At 37.6% G+C, this 19,921-nt stretch overlaps 1 long non-coding RNA gene across 1 annotated transcript in view; it reads right to left on the bottom strand.

Moving 5' to 3' along the window:
- LOC129046653 (uncharacterized) overlaps window positions 1–19,523 on the bottom strand; it is a 116,689-nt gene extending 97,166 nt beyond the window's left edge. The window contains exon 1 of the long non-coding RNA XR_008508298.1: window positions 19,401–19,523. This is a non-coding gene — a long non-coding RNA (uncharacterized LOC129046653). The remainder of the gene's footprint in view (window positions 1–19,400) is intronic.
- Window positions 19,524–19,921: the final 398 nt, after the last annotated feature.

The following is a 19,921-nucleotide window of genomic DNA, read 5'->3' as shown; positions in this document are numbered from 1 at the left end:
TCTCAATATCTACCTTTTGATTACCCTGCTATTTTCCTGACTTCTGACCAGCTTTTCCCACGCCATGTTGATCAGTACCCAGCTGTCATAACAAGAGCTTACCCACCTGTCAGCTGTATTTGATTTGCCTATGAATTTTTCCATTTCATAGATATGATCTTCTGTAAGGGAAGTCTGGCAGAAGACATCAAATTCTAGGAATCTGTGGTCTTGAGCAGGCCATGTCTGCTTTACTAGGCCCTGTACTTAGCACTTGACAAGCCTATATGTTAGCATGAGTGACCACAGTAAAATCCCATATGTATATAAGCATAAAAAATGTGGTGGAATGTGCTGGAATACCCTGGATTCATGCCATTCCTAGGTACAGATGCTAGATGCACATAGATAGATATGCTCTGGTGGGCATAAAGAGATAAACTCCCTCTGTCTCCAGACATATAGCTGATATATAGCTGTGTTTGCTACATTAAAGAGCAGAGGTATGGGAGGGAGGGTGAGCCTTTCCACAGCCACGCTCCAGCTGTCTGCTTGGAAATACACCCAGTGCTGCACAAAAGTCTTGTTACAGCATCTGGAAGGATGTAAGGTTCAGATTCTGTGTATAATTCCCTTCCTCTTTGAATCTCATTATTGGAGCAGTTTTACTATGTTATTTCTTGCCTGTTACAAAACAGTTCTGGATGCTAGGTTTACACCAGGGTGTTCTGGGATGAAATGGGGACAACAGCATTTAGACCACTCAAAGCCCTCTTCTCTGATTTATTACCTTCCGTTTTTATGTCTGGTTTTGACAAATAGCAGCATTTCTTATAGCCTTTTTGTAACTGGATCCTAAGAGCAAACTGAACCAACTCTGCACTGGTGGTTGGACGGGTAGGGAATTTAGAATGGCTGTAGATGTGTGTCATATCAACATAAAGGCTTTTAGTTATGTAAAAGCAGTGTCTTTCCCTACTAAACTTCAGTGCCTTCTGTTCCTTTATTTTCGTACACATATATTGCAACCCTTGCCTATCCACACTTTTTTTTCTCCAGGCAGAAGCATGAGGGTTCTTGGCCTGGAAGCCCTGAATTCTGAATTTAGTCCTTCCTTTTGTTGAAAGTAAAAAAATCATTAAATGTGCACTGTTACTGCTGCATTGAATTCTGTGGTTGGTTTTGGCCTGTGGACTTAATGCACTCTAAGCCCCTGTCATATAAAATCTGACTTTCTCAAACTCCATTGCAGGCAAACTCATGCTTCTGATGATTTGGATGGAAAGCAACTGCTGAGTATTTGAACATGAGCTGCAGTTAGCATGGAGGGCACTGCAGCAAGTCAAATTCCTGATTTTATATCAAAGAGAAAACTCACACTCAGCAAACTCTGAGAAATCCCTAAAATCTCTCAGTGCTTTCTTTTTCCTAGTAAGGCACTCAGCATCACAATTCTCCATTTTGGCAGGGCTGCCTGGTCAGGCTTGGGTAGAGCAGCCCCAGGCACTGCTCCCACCTCAGCCTGAGAGAGTCCTCTTGCCAGGCAGAGAATCTCCACACTGGCAGGACTCAGAAAGCACCTACAGACCTTCTAGGAAAAAACCAGCTTTTCCCTGTTATACAGCAACAGCCACAGCTTAATGAGTCTGAATAGACAAAGGTTCAACTGCTTTATCTGACTGAGGATTTTGCAGTCCTGGAGAATGCTCTAATTACTGAGCATTGCTGGGCATGGACATTTTCCTATCATTATCCTGAAAGTGTGCCAGGACATGTTTTTCCATTTATACACATAGGAAGTGAAAAAAAAATTCTCATAAAGAGGAGAAAACATATTACTAAACCCCATTTTATCAGTAGGGTAAAAAGTCCATAAGCTCTCATAGAATGTTTTACCTAAAAATATCATCTGAGAGTAAAAAGAGGTCATATGGATGCTCAGGAAACTTATAACTTTATAGGGTGGGACAGGATATCTGACTTATAGTAACATAGCAGAAGTCATGGGGAAACAAATTAATAAATTGAAATTAAAATCAAAAGACACCAATCTTACATTATGTTTCTAAAAGCAAGCTGAGTTTTGTTTAAGACCTGGAGGCTTTCACCAGAGTATTTCACCTAAGAGGGAAATAAAACATGAAAACTTAGCAGCAAAAATAAGAGCTAGAAGACATAGATATGCCTACAGAAGAAGAACTGAAATAATAAAGAAAAGCTGAAAGACCTTTCCCAGGAATGAAGGAAATAAATTAAAAATAATTAAGACCTTGCTTGGGGCTAGATAGTATAAATCAAAAAAGCCTTAAGTTGTAAAGAAAATTTAATTTAATTTAAAAAATCTTTCCTTGTGCCAAAGATTTATCATTTTTAATGCCCAGTAGGGCCAGAATAGGTTTTTTTTTCCCTTAACCCTAAAGAGATGCACTTTTGTTTTTGTTGATAAGTTGAGGTGACTTGTATCTTACTAAGCCTTCTGAATTTTTTTAATCTTATTTTTCTTTCATCTTTAGGAAAACAAAAAAGTATTTTAATATCTCGATACCTTGCACTTGATTGGTTACTGTGAAAAATAATTAGCCTTGAAAAAGGGAAATTTGAAGTTTGTTTTTCCAAGATATTTTTAGTTCTCCATCATGACTATCACCTCACTTTACATCACTCCATTTTAAATGATTTTACATATCTGAGTCTAGCAATTGGGCAGCACTACCAGCTGATAAGTACAATTCTGTAATTGTTACATACTCAGTGGTTAATGCTGCAAATCAGACTAATTTGAGACCAAAACTCTTATTATTATCCTTCAAGGAAATCTCATTTGAGTGCATAAGGCAGAATTTCAGTCAAATCAATAGTGCAGCCATGATGAGGGATGTGGCAGGGAAATGCAATCTGAAAAGCACCCAAGACCATGAACAGAAATGTGATTAGTGAAATCTGCAATGTCCTGATAGTTGAGCTTCAAATGGTCATCTCTAGCTAATGAGTCACAAATGAAAAAGTATGCCAAGGTTCAAAAGAGGAGCCAGGACCCAACAGTGCAAGTAAGGCAGCAATAGCATGGGAGAGGGCAGAAATAAGGCTTTCCTGCCTTTATTTCTTTAAGCAATGCCATCACTGCAAGAAAACTGTGAAAGAAGTCAGCAAATAACAGCTATGGACTAAGGAGATAGAGCTATAGTATGAAGGAGAAGGCAGGCACAGAGGGACAGGGGAACCATCAGGTGTGTATGTCAGAGATGAGATGGGTCTGATTATCTAAGGCGTGATCAGCCAGCTGAGAAAGGTAGAAAAGCTGAAGCCAGTGAGAAAGAATTTGATTGTTCTTTATGATTAAGTACTTGAATTATAAGACTGTTCAGTGGGAGAAAACAATGAACGATTCGATGTGTCTGGCTCAGAATAACTTCCCTGGAAACTAAGTCATATCACCCCCATTGTCAGGCAACTCCAGTGGCTGCTCATTAATTTCAGAACACAGTGCAAAAGGAACTTCTTGATTATAAAACTCTCCATGATCTTGTTCCAGTTTCTCTCTACTTCCTCTGCACATCTAGCACTGGCTTACTCTTTTTCCCTCCAGACAACACTGCTGGTGTGATTAAAAGCTCTTGTTTCTACTGTGCCACAACATCACTTACTTTCCTGGTTTGCCAGTAGCTGTATGAACACAGATTATTAATAGAGCTTGTGCTGTCAGAGCAGGAAAACAAACCACTGCTGAGAAACTGTAATGTGCTGGATTTTGAGCAAAGAACAATTCATGCCCGAAGATGCGTTTTTGGTCCTGCAGCTGGATATGCAATGTTTAACAAATGTAGAAGTTTGTGGCCATGACGTAGCTGCTATTGTGCATGATGTCAAGTGATATTGCAATGCACTTCTTGTCTCTAACGAGTGAAACAATTTGATAGATTAGGTACTAATACCTGTGAATTAGCTTGGGGTAAACTTAGTGTACCAGAAAACAGGAATATCTAAAGTAGGCCTTCAAAAACACTTAAGGAGGAGCAAGACTTTAATTTTTGAAAGACTGTTGCATTTCTGTTACTTCTATTGCATATCTGTTGTTTGTTACTAATCTGATTAGCTGTCACACCTTGTTATGCGTCTTGTTAAGGCTCTATGGTGTCCATAGTTAAGCCCTTAGTTTGGCTTTTAATACTGCTTTTGGGCCAATATATGGATTGATTTTTAGGATTAATTTCTTTCTGCTGTTGTTGTTAGGAAAAAATATGATAAAGATGCAAACAGAAACAGAGCATCATGGAAATAAGAGTTTGTTTTCCAAATACCAATGCCGTTAAAGGCAGCTAACCCCATTAGACATTCTTCTTACAGCCACAAGCAGCCCTAGTTTAGAAAGATTCCAAAGGAATGAAAATTAATTAATGAGATTAGCTTTTTTGTATCACATGTCATGAGGAGTCAAGTGCCAGCACCTGCCCAAGGTATCTTTCACTAAATATAGTCCTTCCCTAAAGAATACAGAAGGACAGAATTTGGACATACTGTTCTACTTTAAAAATGCTTTACTGCAGCCTCTTTATGTCATTCTTTGGTTATAAGTCCTGACAACATCCATACCCAACTAATCCAGGCTTCTGCCCAGCCCAGAACTCTTGGACCCCTACAGAATTCGGACTTGGAACAACCAATCAAAATACAAGTGTATTTATACACTCTCTGACTGCACAAACACTGAAGATTAAAAATGATAGAATATGTGACAGTTTATGCTTTCCTACTTCTGCACAAGTACAGGAGTGGGGTTATTACACTGTCTCTGATGCATAAATTAAAATGATTTTATTTCATTGAAAGTCTGCCTAAGATCATCAAAGAGTTGATCCAAAAAAACTTTTTTCCACTCTCTAACACTGATATGGAGAAACACAAGCAGGCTCTCAGATAAATGTGAGACCTGGAGAGGCAGAACTTTCAGCCAGAACTTTCCATGTGATAGAAGGAAATGACTGAATCAGATCTTAATTCTCCACTCACACAGATGAACCCTAGCGGCTGGTTTAAATGCCGAGGTCACATGATGGAATGGCTGCTGGCATGTCATGGAGAGCTGTCCCTTTGAGAGGTGCTTAAAAACCAGCCAGACCAAGCTGCTATATTGGCACTGACTCATGTAAGGAGTGACTTGGAAGGTAGGTGCTGGACGAAGCAAACACCTCCCATCTAACTGGGTCCTGAGGAGGTTCCCAACCAAACCTGATATGGAAGACTTGGGTTGTAATTGCCTGTGGTGTGTCATTAAGGCAGTCCTTCAATGCAATGTTCCCTTTGAGTAGAGCTACCATTTTCTGCCAGACAGGTTTTTGACAAGAAATGAATTTATATTCAGAGGTGAGACAAAATATGTAAGGAAGTAATCTGAAAGACCCTACTGAAATCACAGGGTTGGGAGAAAATTTTTCCTGAAAAATATAGATGTGTCCTAACAAAATCTGTTGACAGAATGAAGCAGAGAGGTATTATGAACAGAGGATAGACTGAACAGAAAGAACATAAGCATCACCTTAAAGCTGAAATAAAAATGGGGTGAAAGGTACAGAATATGAGAATAGAGTAGTACAGAAAGAGTCAGAATGCAAGGCCTCACACTGGGAGAATAAAATAATGTTGATTTCTGCAATGAGCCTGGAGATAATGGACTGTGATGACTGAATAAAATAAATTGGTCCTTGTTCTTGATCTCATTATGTGTATAATTCATCAATGCAGTGCCTGTAAAAAGTGAAAGTTTAAAATGCAGCCATCAAGCTGTTTTCAAGTAAGCTCAGGAAATCTTCAGCCTATTGTGCAGAAAGCCAGTAAGAGTTCAGCGAACACTGTGCAGAGCCAATACCACAAAAGAGGGATTCAGATTGGAATTGGTACAGACACATAAGAATGATTAAGGGACTGTATGGCCTGTCTTACTAAGGCACGCTAGGAGACTGGGTTTGTCCAGCAGCCCAAAATGTACAACAAAAGGGAGAAGACTGATTTGTCTTTATGCATCAAGAAGAGAATGTCAAGCACTAACATTAAAGACAAGGACAGTGCTGAAACAAGGACAAATGGAGATAAAATCCTGTGCATACATATATCATAACTCAGAAAAAAGTTTTTAGCCTACAAAGCAACTGGGGGATCAAAGAGTAAGACATCAAAAGAAAGCGCTTGGCATGTTTTCAGAAGGATTCTCCTGTCCCTAATACAGAATCACATAATTGATGACGCTGGTATTTTGCACCATTCCAACCTTCATGCTAAACCTCATGGGACAGTTTCTGGTATCTTTTCTTGTGTTTGACAATTGATCAGTCTTTCTTCTGTTACAAATTTTGCTGCACTGTTCCCTGTCTGACTGAAAAAGCCCCGAATCCTCCTGTTCGATCTGTTTGTGTCACAGGACCTGGGCAGAAAGAGAGCTGCAACTTACTCCCAGGGTTACAGTATACTCCATACAACTACCTCAAGGAAATCATAGTGAAAGCAAGGCACTATCACAAGTGAACAAAAGTATGTGAACAAAAGGGGTTGATCCCATGAGACACTTAATAGAGACAGATAGGTAAGTTCAAGCCATCACTGAAGACAGACTTTAAAAGGAAGAAATCAGAAGGTATTCAGTGCACCTATGAATAGAGGACTAAGATTATTTTTTTCAGGCTGAGAGTCAGGGACACAGTAAAATTTTAGAGTGTATCAAATGACTGGCATCTGATGTTAAGGGCAAAAGTTTTAGCCATTCATTGATTTTGTGAAATAACCAGATATGTCTTGTCTCTACCCAGAAACAGCTCAAACATATTCAACATGCAATTTACATACTGAACTATGTATATATAGATATATAGATATATATACACACACACATACTATCTAGATATATGCTATTTACTTATAACTAAAGGAAGATAAAAATATAAATTCTGATGTACAAAATGAAAAAAAAAAGGCAAATAGAAATATGCAGGCCAGGTGCCCACTGGTATTTATACACATTCTGTGAATTTGCAGTTTTATAAGGTTTTTTACTTCTGTTCTGCACCAAAACATTAGTAACACGTAATAAAATGTGTTCATTATTTATTATTGACAAACAAATTATACGTATGCTCCCCTAGAGTGAGAAATCTGGAGATAAACAATCTGCAAAGAAAGAGGAAACATAGGAAAATCTAGGCAAACAAGGAAGGAATCCTGTAACAATTGGAAAAACATACTGATACAAGATAAACAGCCACCCGGGAGTTAGCCAGATGATTTGGAGATAAATTAAATAGCTTCCCAAGAGAGATCAAGTGTTGGTACATATTCGTCAATAACCATTCAGCAGTGATAAGGAACTCTCCACGGCCATCTGGAAACGGCTCTAGCCAGCCTGGCCTGATTGATTTTATTAGCTGCACAATCTCATTTCTGTTTGATTGCTTTGTATCTGTATATGCATTAGGGGAGAAAGCATTTGCAATTTTCTCAAGTCTGCTGTTTGCTCCTCTGGACTATGCTCCTCTCCATTTTCAAAGTCAATACAATTTTTCTCCCCTCTAAGATAAGGCCTATTTTGCTCTGCTGTTCATAAAGAGATTTCAAAGTAGTATCCTCCTGAAAAAGGGTGGAGGGGGAAAAGAGCAGGATTTCACATTTACACTGAGGATATAAAGCAGAAAGGCAAGGTTGGTGTGTGGTGATGAAAAGGCCCTCCCCAGTGCAATCCTGGGTGATCCTAGCTGTTAACACTTGCACTGCAGAATTTACACTTATTTCTCACACCAAGGAATGTCTTACCCCCAGGAATATTTGAAGTTTCTGTTCATAGCCATGGAGAATGGGATTTGGCATTTCACGAAAGATGCAATATAAAAGTCACTCTGTCAAATATCAGGGAAAATCACCTAATGCTTTAATGCATCTGAAAAGGAGAGTTTCACAATACCCCTCCATCTAATTAGGCCTCTAACATTTCATAAATCCGTTCTCCTTGTACACTCCTTCAGTGATTGCAATCTTAATTCCAAAATGCATTTGAAACACTTTGGAGTATTTTCAATAGAATCCCTGCTCTCACAGCAATAATTTATAAAATGTACATTTGAATTTACTGGTTAGAGCTATCAGTCCAGCTGAAGACGGAAGGAGCAAAGAAAAGAAGACCAGATGAGTAGTTTGGATAATATTTTTTATTATATTAGTTCACTAAAGCAGATGTAGTAGGAGTGATCAGTGGGGATATACACAAATTGAAACAAGCTGTAAAGTTACAAGAGTATACAGCATGGATGACACATTTACATTTTTTAGAAATTAATATTTGGCACAAATATGCTCAGGAGGGCTCTTTAAAATATGGCAGTGCTTTTTTGCTAGATGAATAACTATTATTCTATGTATAAGACAAAAGTAGTGACAGTTATAGGAGGCTTTTTTCTATATTCATTAAAACAGCTATAAAAATTAATGTAAAAATGTCATTAGAAAGCGTCCTGTAGAGGAAAAGTAGAAGAACTGAGAATACAGGAGGTAGAGGCAGACATACAATTGATAGCTTTTTTTGTAACTATGCTTACAGAACACTCACTGCTGTGATAGCTACGGGCATCTGAGTGCCAGATATTTGAAAAGCAATCTTTATGAAACTGAGATGACAGTGTGTAATGCTGATATTCAAAGAGTATATAGCCCATTTTCAAGCAGTTTGTGTATTCAGCCAAATACCTGAAGGCTGAATGTTTAGTCTTTTGAGGAATTAGGCCATCTGTGTAGCTCTCTTGACCAGTTTCTTTGGAAGGTTTTGGTCTTAGTGGTTTATTTTCAGGGCCAGATTCATGCCTGAATCTGTGGCTTGCTCCAGCTTTCCAGGTTTTGTCTGAAGGGGCATGAGAAACCTGAGGCTGGGTAGGAGGGAGGATGCAGAGAGAAGTCAGGATGGCATCTCCTGTGCCTGGGCTGTCCTGCAGTGGGGTCTGTCCCAGCCCAGCAATCCCCAGCCACGCACAGAGAGCTTCCTCACAACCCTGCGCTTGCAGGTGAGTAGGGCATAAGACAGCTCCACCTCTCTTAAAAAAACAGGAAACTTTAAATTAGGAGCCAGCCCTTAAGCACCCTGGTGGGACAGAACTATTAATGTTGTCTAAGAGCCTGATCCAATTTCCACTGGCATAAAAGCCAGCTATGGGTATGCTTAGCTACAAGCCTTAAGTCAGATATAAATAAGCTTGATTATGGGCCCTCCATCAGTAATGAGCATGCTTAACTATTTTATTTGTGTTCAGCCATGTTATCTCTAGGGTAATTTTAAATTTTCTTGGCCTGCAGTCAAAAATATTGTTGGTGTAACTTTCTATTTTTGTCCCTGTTTCTATTATTAAAAAGAGCAATGATGAACGTATATATCTTCCAGGAGAGCATAAAGAATTCCAATGTGTTATGTTGGTCTGTTATGATTAATTAGCATTTACATGTCATTTTAATAACTTTATCTTAAACATCAGCTGTTAAACGTGTTGTAAAGCTATTTTCATTCCAGACAACTTTGTGTAATATTTCAAATTTCAGACTTTAAAAAAGTATTTAAAATACTACTACTTTGGATGGTACAGCTACATTAATTAACCATACCCATGCATAATCAAACATATTCATCTTTTCATGGTGAAAAGGCAATTTCTTCTGTCTGCAGACAGACCTTTTTATTTGCATATAATATATCTGGCATTTATTTAAATAACAGAAAATGGTCAGTAGGCCGGCTCAATACTTTCCAGGGACAGTGAAGACTTGTACATTTTAAAGTGGTAACTGAGTCTTATTCACATGAAACATCTACAAATTTCACTTTTCAATCAAAGTAACAGTGACTTCTATCCTCTCCTTAATTGTTTTTCCAGCATTTTATTTCCTTCTTCGATTAAATTTTCAGTCATTGTCCCTAAAATCTCTCAATGCTGATCACTTTCAAAGAACTTTATGATAAGACTATTTGAAACAAACTACAATTTTAAGCACAATCCATAAATTTAGTACGTAAATATTTTTCTTCCACTTTCACATTGCTTTTAAGAACTAAGGATGTGCAAAAAACTCAAGATACTGGCAGAAAGATGGGAGAAGAGCTTGACTAGCACAAATAAACCACTTTGTTGCACATACAATTACGATTTCAGCTCTGAAATTGTTAGCAAGAGAAAAATATTAACTGTGCACAATAGATATAATTTCTTGATAAATATATTTCCGTTTACCTATCCACATCTTCTTTAGTGTCTACAGTCCTAAACAAAATTCTCTGTGTGATGTACACAGCCTGTTTTGGGGGATATTTTGTGTCTAATTCAGCACCTTTCTCTCTTTTGCTGAGTTTTCTTAGTTCTTTTATGCAAGTTAAATTTAAGATTGTTTTTAGGTTAAGATTATTTTTTCTCAAGTAACTCACTGTAGAAAAGCTATGTCTAAAACTTGTGCTATTTGCTGGCTACTGGGGGCTTGACAGATGGGGTGACAGACACTCCAGGACTATCAGAAACATGAAGGTAACTGACTGAGTGAGTTAGCTTCTTGTTTCACAAAATCTTCAAAAGGTGATCCCTTTATGTTTGTGGTGAAATAGATTAAATGCAAAGGTTTTCACTGAAGCAGAAACATGGCTGCTACCCATTTTCAGATAAAAGGACAATTCTTTGACAATAATAAAGCCACCATTATTCAATTGTAAATGTAAAGAGAGTACGTTGATTTTGTTCATTTTTGCATTCTCATTACAAAGGAAACTGCCCCAGAAAAAGGCCACCACCAACCTTTGGAGCCAATATTCTCAGCAAATGTTGCTGCCTGCTACTTGGGCTACAGAGGCAACACAGATTTGTTAATCATTCTTAGAACCATCTGCATGTTGTTAAGTCCTGTAGATTCAAAGCAGCTACACGGGTATCAGTCTGAAGAAATATTTAAAAATGCCTCACTGAAGACCATAGGTTAGAAAAAGATCTTAAAACATAAAGAGACAGGGTAGTTAAAAGAATAAACAGTAATTTATTTTGCCCAGAAATCAGTAAACAGCTAGAAAGATTTCAGCCAAACAAACATAACCCCCTCTGTCAAAGCTATTAATGCAGCTAAAATGATACCTTAGGAACCACTTTTCTGTTTGCATAAGTGGTAAGGAGACACAGCTTTTTTCACTAAGGCCTCCTAATCCCAACATACGCTAAAACACTTGGAAAACACATCCTGTGCATGCCTTCACTGCAGTCACTTGGCTTATGCAGGTGACACCTAGCATCTGCACACTGGCATTGACAGCCACCACCAACCTGACCGGCTGACAAAGTTCTGCAGCAGTCCCATCCAGGGTTTTCCATTTATCATATCTTCATTTATATTGCTGCTCATGCAAAGTAGATTAATGCTTGGCTCCAATTATAATGTAGTTTCACCTTTGGTTGAAGTACAGATTTTCTCCTTGACTTATTTAGGGCTGGTGAAATATCTGGTGGTGACGAATTTTTCTCCTGGGATAAGTGGTTTCCCAGATTCTCTTGGTCATTGCTAAACAGGTAGTGTTTAATCTCTCATGGCATCTAAAGCTTACATATTTCTAATAATCTCAAAAGAAACCTGAAAAGAACCACCAAGTTTGCCAATTTTTTTGCACATGCAGCCATGAGTTTCCATTTGAAAGAATGGAAATATGCCTACTAGTTGGACAAGGAAATCACCTAACTTAGTTACTAACTTATCAAGGCTAACCTACTACCTACCTGGTGCTGGTAACTAAGTCCCATGGGGATGTTTACCCTGCCTACAAAGCAGTATTACCATACTATATAAAGTAGTATTTCAGATGTTGTACAAACTTCTCTGGACAACAGATCTCATGATGTTTAGGATCACTATAAATCCTTCAAAAAGATAGTACTGTTTCACATTCTCTTGGTTTTATTAGGAGAACTTGCTCATCAGTGCTCATCAATATAAAGTTCCTCAATTAACATGTCTCTTTTTCACCTATTATCTGAAGTCCTTGCAAGCTGTATCTTTGCAAAGCAAAAAATAATATTCAATATATTTATTTCACATTCCTATTTACTTGTAGAGAACCTGAAACAGTTTCCTAAATGTAAAAGGAATCCAATAAGAAAGGAATTTTTCTTCTCAACTTCAACTCCCTTTTATCCAGCATTAAAATCAAAAGTTCTTTCTCTTCTCAGAACCACACTGCAATCTTCACTAACTGACTGGAATCTCTAGCAAGTCTTGTCTCCTTGTCCTAGCCCTCAGAGATGCACACATTCAGGTCTGAGAACACTTCTGAAAGAGCACTCAGAAGTGTGCTGCAAGTGCTTTTGTTTTTACCAATGGCAGGTGCTGGCATTCAGGATGGAACCATTTCCATTTCATCTGCTTCTCTGCATTACAGCAAACCTTGTAATTTCTTATCACTATCCTTCAAGCAGTCTCTTCTTCTCTTCCATCCTTTTTCATTTAACCATGCCAGAATCCAAAATTTCAATCAAGAAGGAGAGTTCTTAACGGCTAAAGGCACTAATGTCATTCCTGTCAGTGCTTATTATCACTTCTAGGTGTTTCAGTAACTAAGTTTCTTTGATTACAGAAATGAGTGAAGTCAGTGTTAAGATCTTATACTGTAACTGAAAAGACAGTGAATTATTATGTTCATGTAAGGGAATTATTATAAAGGGTCATGTTTGAGATAGGTTTTCCATCTGCATGATGTACGGAGAATGATCAATGAGAAAATATGCAGGTCTTAATGAAAAGTATGATTGCTATGCTTTCTACACAACTTAACTTTCACCCCTGCTGACTCTGACAGTCACAAAGATCAAATCTTTTCAAATTTCTTTCACTGCAGTGTCAGAAAAACCTAATTTATGTTTTGAATCTCTGCGAAATTGTTCATTATGCAAATCCTATTTTGTGAAATAGATGTGAGAGTGACAGAACTGATTGAGGCTGAAAGGCAAAAGAGGCTATAAGTTATGAGAGATAATGCACTAGAGTGAAAAGAAGAATATTTCTATTCAGGTACTCCTGGAAAAGTATTTAAAAGTCCAAGTTCATGTTTTTGTTTCTCAGCTTTGTGCCTTACTCATTAGAAAATAATGTAGCATACAAAACCCTTTTATACTAAAGACAGCTATTTAAACCCCTTTCAGCTGTAGGGAGATTCTAAAATCTACTATCTACAGTACCTCTGCTCAGCTTAATAGTGTATGACTGTACTGCAGCATGGCTACTTCATAATTCTTCCTTGGATCATCTCTTGTCAGTCAATTTTCTCCAAATGTTAGTGAAAATTTGCTGATACAAGGGCTGCCTTCAGCCCTTTAATCAGATAAAGCTGCTATTAACAAAGGATGGCAGCATGGCTCATTTTATTGCAAGGCTCCTACTACATGTGTTCATATTTCCTCGAGTATGGCAACCACTGACCTTGGCAGTGTGGATTGATTCATCCAGTTCAAGGATCACTTAGCTTCTCTTCTGAGTGATGGTTGCTTGGCTAACTGCAGCCTTTTTCATTTCCTGTTGATTTAATAGTGTTTCTTATTTTATGGATTATCATAGTATTGAATCCTAATTCAATTTCAGCCTCTCTCAAAGCCCTTTCCAGAACACTGTTAATCAGGGGAAAGCTTTGGTCTCTGGTTTATTTCCCAGCATACCATAAATACAAGTATTAGAGAAAACATGCATACGCACATTAGAGGGAAAGAGAAGTCACATATAATATAAAATAGTAAGCTCCTCACTAATTTTGATTCATTCTTTTACAGACAAGGAACCTTTGGCTTTTAGAAATTTTATGTGCCTAACTAGAAATTTTTAATATAGATCATAATCTAAAGGCAAAATTGAAAATTTGACATGAAGTAAATTTTATAAAATATTTTAATGGATATGGTTATGAGAACAGAATCAGTAAATGAAAGACAAATAGTAATTTACAGTATATTTTCCAAATTATTTAGTCTGGGTTTTGTGGGGGTTTTTCCCATGATTATTTTATGTAGTTACAAGAGTTAAAAATTAGCATCAGGGAAATATCCTCAAAACTGATAAATACTTTAAATACACAGAGGACTATTTTCCTAAGGCATAACAATCTAATTTCAAGCATAAACTCCAATAACGTGACAAGCACAGGAAAATTGGTAGGATAATAGAAAAAGCTCATGTGGTTACTCAGTTAAGAATCTGCCTGTACCAATATGCTGAAATGAATATTAACTTCTTATCGGTTTTCTGAGTTCTGAATACAGTTTTGGCTCATACAAAAAAAAACCAGGATGTAACTAAAATGCCACTATTATTCTTTTATAATTAAATATATGCAATAGCTTTCAGTGCAAGGTAGCCTGAACTACATGGAAGTGAACCAATGCTCAAATGAAGTAGTTCAGGCACTCACTGCAGAGTAGCTGCAGCAGCATGCAGCTCCTTACAGGCTAATTTATTCCATTTCTTGGCACAATGCTGAGCTGACTGCAAAGGGCACTTGGCACAGAGGGCTCTGCAGCACAGGGACCTCCAGAGGGTAGGACATCACCACACCACACACAGACCTGCTCGGGCTGTGACCCTCCCTCTGCAGCCACTGAGTGCTTTGTGAGGCCACACAGTTCACCTTCACTTGAGTGCAACATAGTGAGGTCTGCCACTTGTACCACCAGAACCATGGCTGAGCACACTATAGCTGTTTATGGAAATAAGGGTGCAATCCTTTCTCTATGGTCTATCATTTCTGACCTGACACAGGAGACGTATTTCAACCTCTTGGCTACCGTGAGTGATATTTAAGTTTCAAAGTTTGCTTTGGCTGACCCTCTCAGTCAAAGGCATAACCGTGCTCTGCTAATCAAGCTTTCGGAAAGCTTGTTGGTTCCATACTTCAGTGATTCCTAGCCCTTGCCTTTTGCTCCACTGGGCTTCCATGTTTTGGCTTTTTTTTTTTTTTTTCTGATACACTCAGCCTACCAGTTCCCTCAAATCAGCCATTTTACAGATTTCTGTCCTTTATCGGTCATCCCATCCATCTGTCTTCCTCTAGTAATTTTCAGACTACAGGACTTCAGTAACATTTTCTAGCATATCATTTCTCCCTGGAGCCTCTCTAGGCTACTCCATAAAACTGTCTCACATCGGTGTCCCCAGCTTCATGCCACGCATCAGTGGCCTTGGGCTCATTGCTCTGCATCACTGCTCTTCTTGCCCATACTCATGGATATTGGCCCATGTTTTAATTAGGATAAAACTGAAACCAAACAAGAAATATATGAAGTAAAAATGTAAATTATGTTCAGTGAGTTGCAGGTGCTATAATTTTATCTTAATGAGCATTTGGCATATAAAGGACCTTACAAAGTATAAACAATTCTGCTTCCTGAATTCTTATGGGCTTTATTAACTTTTTGACAACAGCTTAATTTTGGACCTAAAGAGAACAGACATCCTGTCATCCAAGATTGCTTTCCCAAGCCAATAATACACTCCTGTTTTGAATGATAACTGAGCGTCATAACAGTGTTTTTCAACACCTCCTTTCCTGCTCACAATAAAATATGAACAACTAAAGTGAGAAATACACAAGAATGCTCTCCCATTCTCTTATGCTGAATGAAATTAGCAAGGTACTATGAGACAAAAGCATAACTAAAATTGTTGTGATACTGTCTAGCAAGGAAAGGCAAAAAAGCTACAAGGTTGTCCTAAAGTGAAAACATCCCCAGGAAAAAATAATTAGATTTGTTACCCTGGAAACGCAAGGTAGGTTATACATGTGAAGCCATGTTTCAATGGTTTTGGGTAGTTTAATTCCTATCAATCCTTATGTATGAGCCAAGTAGTTCCCAAACTTTACATCATTTTCACATTAGTGCTGTTTACTTCAGCAAAATGCCAAATGTGCTATCCTTTTATTTGTTTTGTAGGAGGTTTATAAAGGAGTATATTAGGCACTTACATGGTCTATTTTTGTTCTATAAATGAGGGAGGAAAAGTATGTGAAGTGCAGGTCAAGCACTTAGACATTATGTCAGTCAAAGTTGTGGTAGTTGTCTTAATCTCCTTATTCTTACAGATATAAAATAGAAGTAATTTCTATAGTTGTTTCCTTAATAACTCTACAGTAAAATCCATGGAAGAAACATCTCTAATATTAAAACAATAATTTACATTTTTGGATGTTTTCAATATTTAAAATATTTAGCTAACTGAAAGCAAGAACAATCAGAATCTAAGAAGAATTATTATATTTGGTCAGGTCCTATGCACAAATATTACATGAGTTTTAATGTAATATTGCTGCAGCTCCCTAGCCCATTAGTGTGAGCAGGATTTCAATCAAATCAACACAAGTCGTGGACTGCTGTCTTAATAAATCTGCAGCCTACTTATCCCATTTCACAATCTCCATCTTGCACCCAAAGGAACAGACAAGTTAATCAAGAGATCACAGGGAAAGACAGGGAAAGAGACTTGTGAGTCTCCTCTGCAGTGTGAAAGACCATTCTGACTGCAGAACATGCAGTGCTATGCACGAGTGAGGGAAAGGTCAGCTCAGTTACAGTCACCCAAGTAGCAATTTGCAGTCTTGTCAGTCTCTGTAGAGCTAAGCTAACTAATGAGACTGAAAAATAACCACCTAATTTTAAGCCAAAGAGGGAGCAAATATTCAAATATTTCTAGGCTGTGACTGCATCAGGTTTGAAATGAGAGACATCTGTGGGGCTAGCTCATTATATGCACAAGGTACTGGAAACAATACTGGTCCTACATGATAAAAGCCCACAGAGTTTTCAGTGCCTCTTTGAGGGGAAGAGGTCGGGAGGAATACAGTAGCAGAGACTACTTTTTAAAGTTTGGGTCATTTTTTTGACACTAATTAGGAAGAAAACTCTTTTATTTCACATCAGCTTCTTGGTCACTTCATTCTGGATATGGCAGTTCAAGTCTGCTTTTAAAGACATAAGACTCTTCAGACAAAAAAGGAAGAAAAATAATGCCATAAAGGGAGTTAATTTGTCAAACATGCAGTTCATCTTTTCATCAGCCTTTTGGATTCAGAAAAGCATTGAAATGAGTGACTTAAAAGTTTAAAAATTGAAAGGATGGTGTACAGAAGTTAATCAAACTAGAATACTTCATTTTTGTAATGTCAGTCATACCACATCTGAAAAAGGTTGTATCTCATCACAGCAAAGAATAATTCTGTCTAACTGAAAAACCTACTGTAGGTAAACAAGACACTTGAAAAGTCAGTCCTGTTATTTTATATTTATTCCAAAACTTTCAGTGAGAACTATATGCAAGATTTTCCCACCATCCAGTGAATGATAAGGGGAAAAAAGGATGCTTAGCATTGAGTTTCTGATGTTGTCCCAATCTGTAGACTGGGATTTTGACCAGGAACTTGTGGTCAACATACCGCCTAAAAGTATGAAAATTGAGAGACAGAAAATATAGCTGGCATAATGCTGTTTTTGGCACAAAATGCCAAAGATTTGTGTCAAATACTCAATTTTCACCTAGTTTTGTTCTTCTTTACTTTCTACCTCTGACCTCCTTTGATTCTCTTGCTTTCTAACTTCTTTCTCAAATTTCAGTGTTTGCTCTCTGCAATGAATAACACATTCTTCTCACTTAGTCTTGCATCCTCCTGCCAACTCCAACCCCCTCCCCAATCAGCCTATGTCGAGAAAAAAGTATCTTGCTCTAATGGTGTTTAGTATCATTAGCCAGGCATCATTCATTACTCGAATTCAACCTTATTTTCTGCTTCAGTGGTGGTAGTTCTCAATTAATTTAGCAGGTTTTAGACAAAATAGATGACACATTAATGTGTCCTTTTTTTTTCCTGCCAGAGTAAATGAGCATCTGTCTGAATAGTAATCATAGAGAAAAATGTAATTTTTAAAAACAAAATCTTTGTTGTAAGAAAGAAAAACACACTAGACAAAACAAATTGAACCTACCCCATTTTCTTTAAAAATGTGTTATGGAATTTCATACAGATTACTTGCTTTTTAAAGAGGGAAGGAAAGAACAGTAAATAGCCTTGAAGTCACACACAACAGAGCATAAGATTAATATGAGTGTATAACAATCAGATTGGATGTTTTGTTTAGATGAAAGGTTCAGGAGATTATACATCCTTTCTTTGATGCTAATAGAGACACCTAAAGAAAATATCGAAACAAGGAACACATTCAGAGATACTTCCCACTATGTCCTCCCAGCTTTGAGCAGTCTTTATTTCTGCGGGTGAATGTGGCTGTCTTGTGTTTTTAGGGTCTTAAATGATTTTCCTTAAACAACTTGGCCTTACTGGAGTTTTAAACACACATTTATTTGGCATCTGCAGTGTCTCGTGTCAGAGTCGCAACACTTTGCAGCTGGTTATCACTGCAGCTTATCTGTGCACGGAGCTGAATACTTCCTTATGTTGCTTTGATTCTGCTGTCTAATAATTTCCGTTTATACCCTTCTTTCTCAAATTAGAAAAAAAAACAACAATAGTTTCTAATATCTCTATTGCTCATGATGTATAGATTCCTATCATACCTAATTTAGTAACTTATTTTCCAGGCTGAAGATCCTTGAATATTTCTCCACAGTATGAAACACCTCTGCATCTTCATTCACCTCCATCATCTCCCTCCATATCTTTTCCAGTTCTATCATTCCAGGAACAGAATGCCTATAGGTCCAAGATGGGCAGTAATTGCAAAGTAATGCACAGTATTTTGACCATAAAAACATTTTCTATCCCACTCCTTGTAAATGCTACCTTTTGCTTTGTTAAATATCACCCAGCAACAAATTGATCTTGCTATAGAATAGAAAAATGAAACCAAAAAAAATCTTTTCTAGGTGCACAGCCTTTCTCTAAAACAGTATTTCCACAGATTTCATTTTTGTCTCTGGACACTGAATGTCATCTGTCATTTTGTTGTCTCAGTATCATGAGTATATCAGCAGTTCCACAGAGTCTTATGTTGCAGTTTATTAGATTGGCACAGTTGGTCACTTTTCTTTTTCCCCAGATTATTTACAAATATGCCAAACATTGTAGGCCTTGACACTTGAACCCTGCCTTATCAAATATCTTTTTTTTTTTTTAATGAAAAGAATCAACAATTCTGAAATAAAATATAAAGACTCATCAAGATATAAATGAAAAAAGCTTCATTGCTATATGCATTAGTTACTCTGGGGCAAATGGACCAATATAAATATATACAATGTCCCAGCCATTGTCAAACAAATTGAACTTCATAAGTTCTATGGATAGCCTGATTACGTAAAACCTAATTATAGAGACAGGCTTATGGCAAAGCATGCTTGAACCATCATTAAAATGAATCAATCTAGGAAAGAAAAAAAAATAAAATTACCTGCTGTAAGGGCTGTCTGTCAAAACAGATCTGCCACCAGTATCTTCAGAGACAACATCCAGGCTCCAAAAAACCTCAGGTGATTTGGCCTTTTCTGATAAAAAATGGAGTGTGAGTCTAAGGTGGTTTCTAAGGAAACCAAGATAGTAACCATAAAGGTCTTTGTAAATCAAAGTCTGCAGCTGGTATGAAAATTAGGGTTTGGAGCATAACTGAATGAGATAATGACTGTATGTATTCCTTCATATCTTGTTGATAGCTGTAGTTTCATTTGTCTCTGTTAGTAGAGACTAAGGCTGAGAAAGAGACATGTATATTAAGTACATTTTTGGGGATGTAAAATATTTTCTGTGGACACTTCATTCTCTTCTCAGGATCTGTTTATTCTCTCTTGTACAGTCAATTAGCTTTAAAAGAATCTCTTCGGAGACTTCCCAACCACTTTCTCTGCCTCCAAACCCACAAAGTGTGTGAGCTGTTGCAGGAACACCTTGGTTTCCAGTCAAGCTCTGAAAAAAGAG

The sequence above is a fragment of the Molothrus ater genome, chromosome 4 (genome assembly GCF_012460135.2).
Source record: "Molothrus ater isolate BHLD 08-10-18 breed brown headed cowbird chromosome 4, BPBGC_Mater_1.1, whole genome shotgun sequence".
Lineage (NCBI taxonomy): Eukaryota > Metazoa > Chordata > Aves > Passeriformes > Icteridae > Molothrus > Molothrus ater.
The sequence above is the reverse complement of the archived record's forward strand: the minus strand, read 5'-3'. Positions and strand labels throughout refer to the sequence as shown.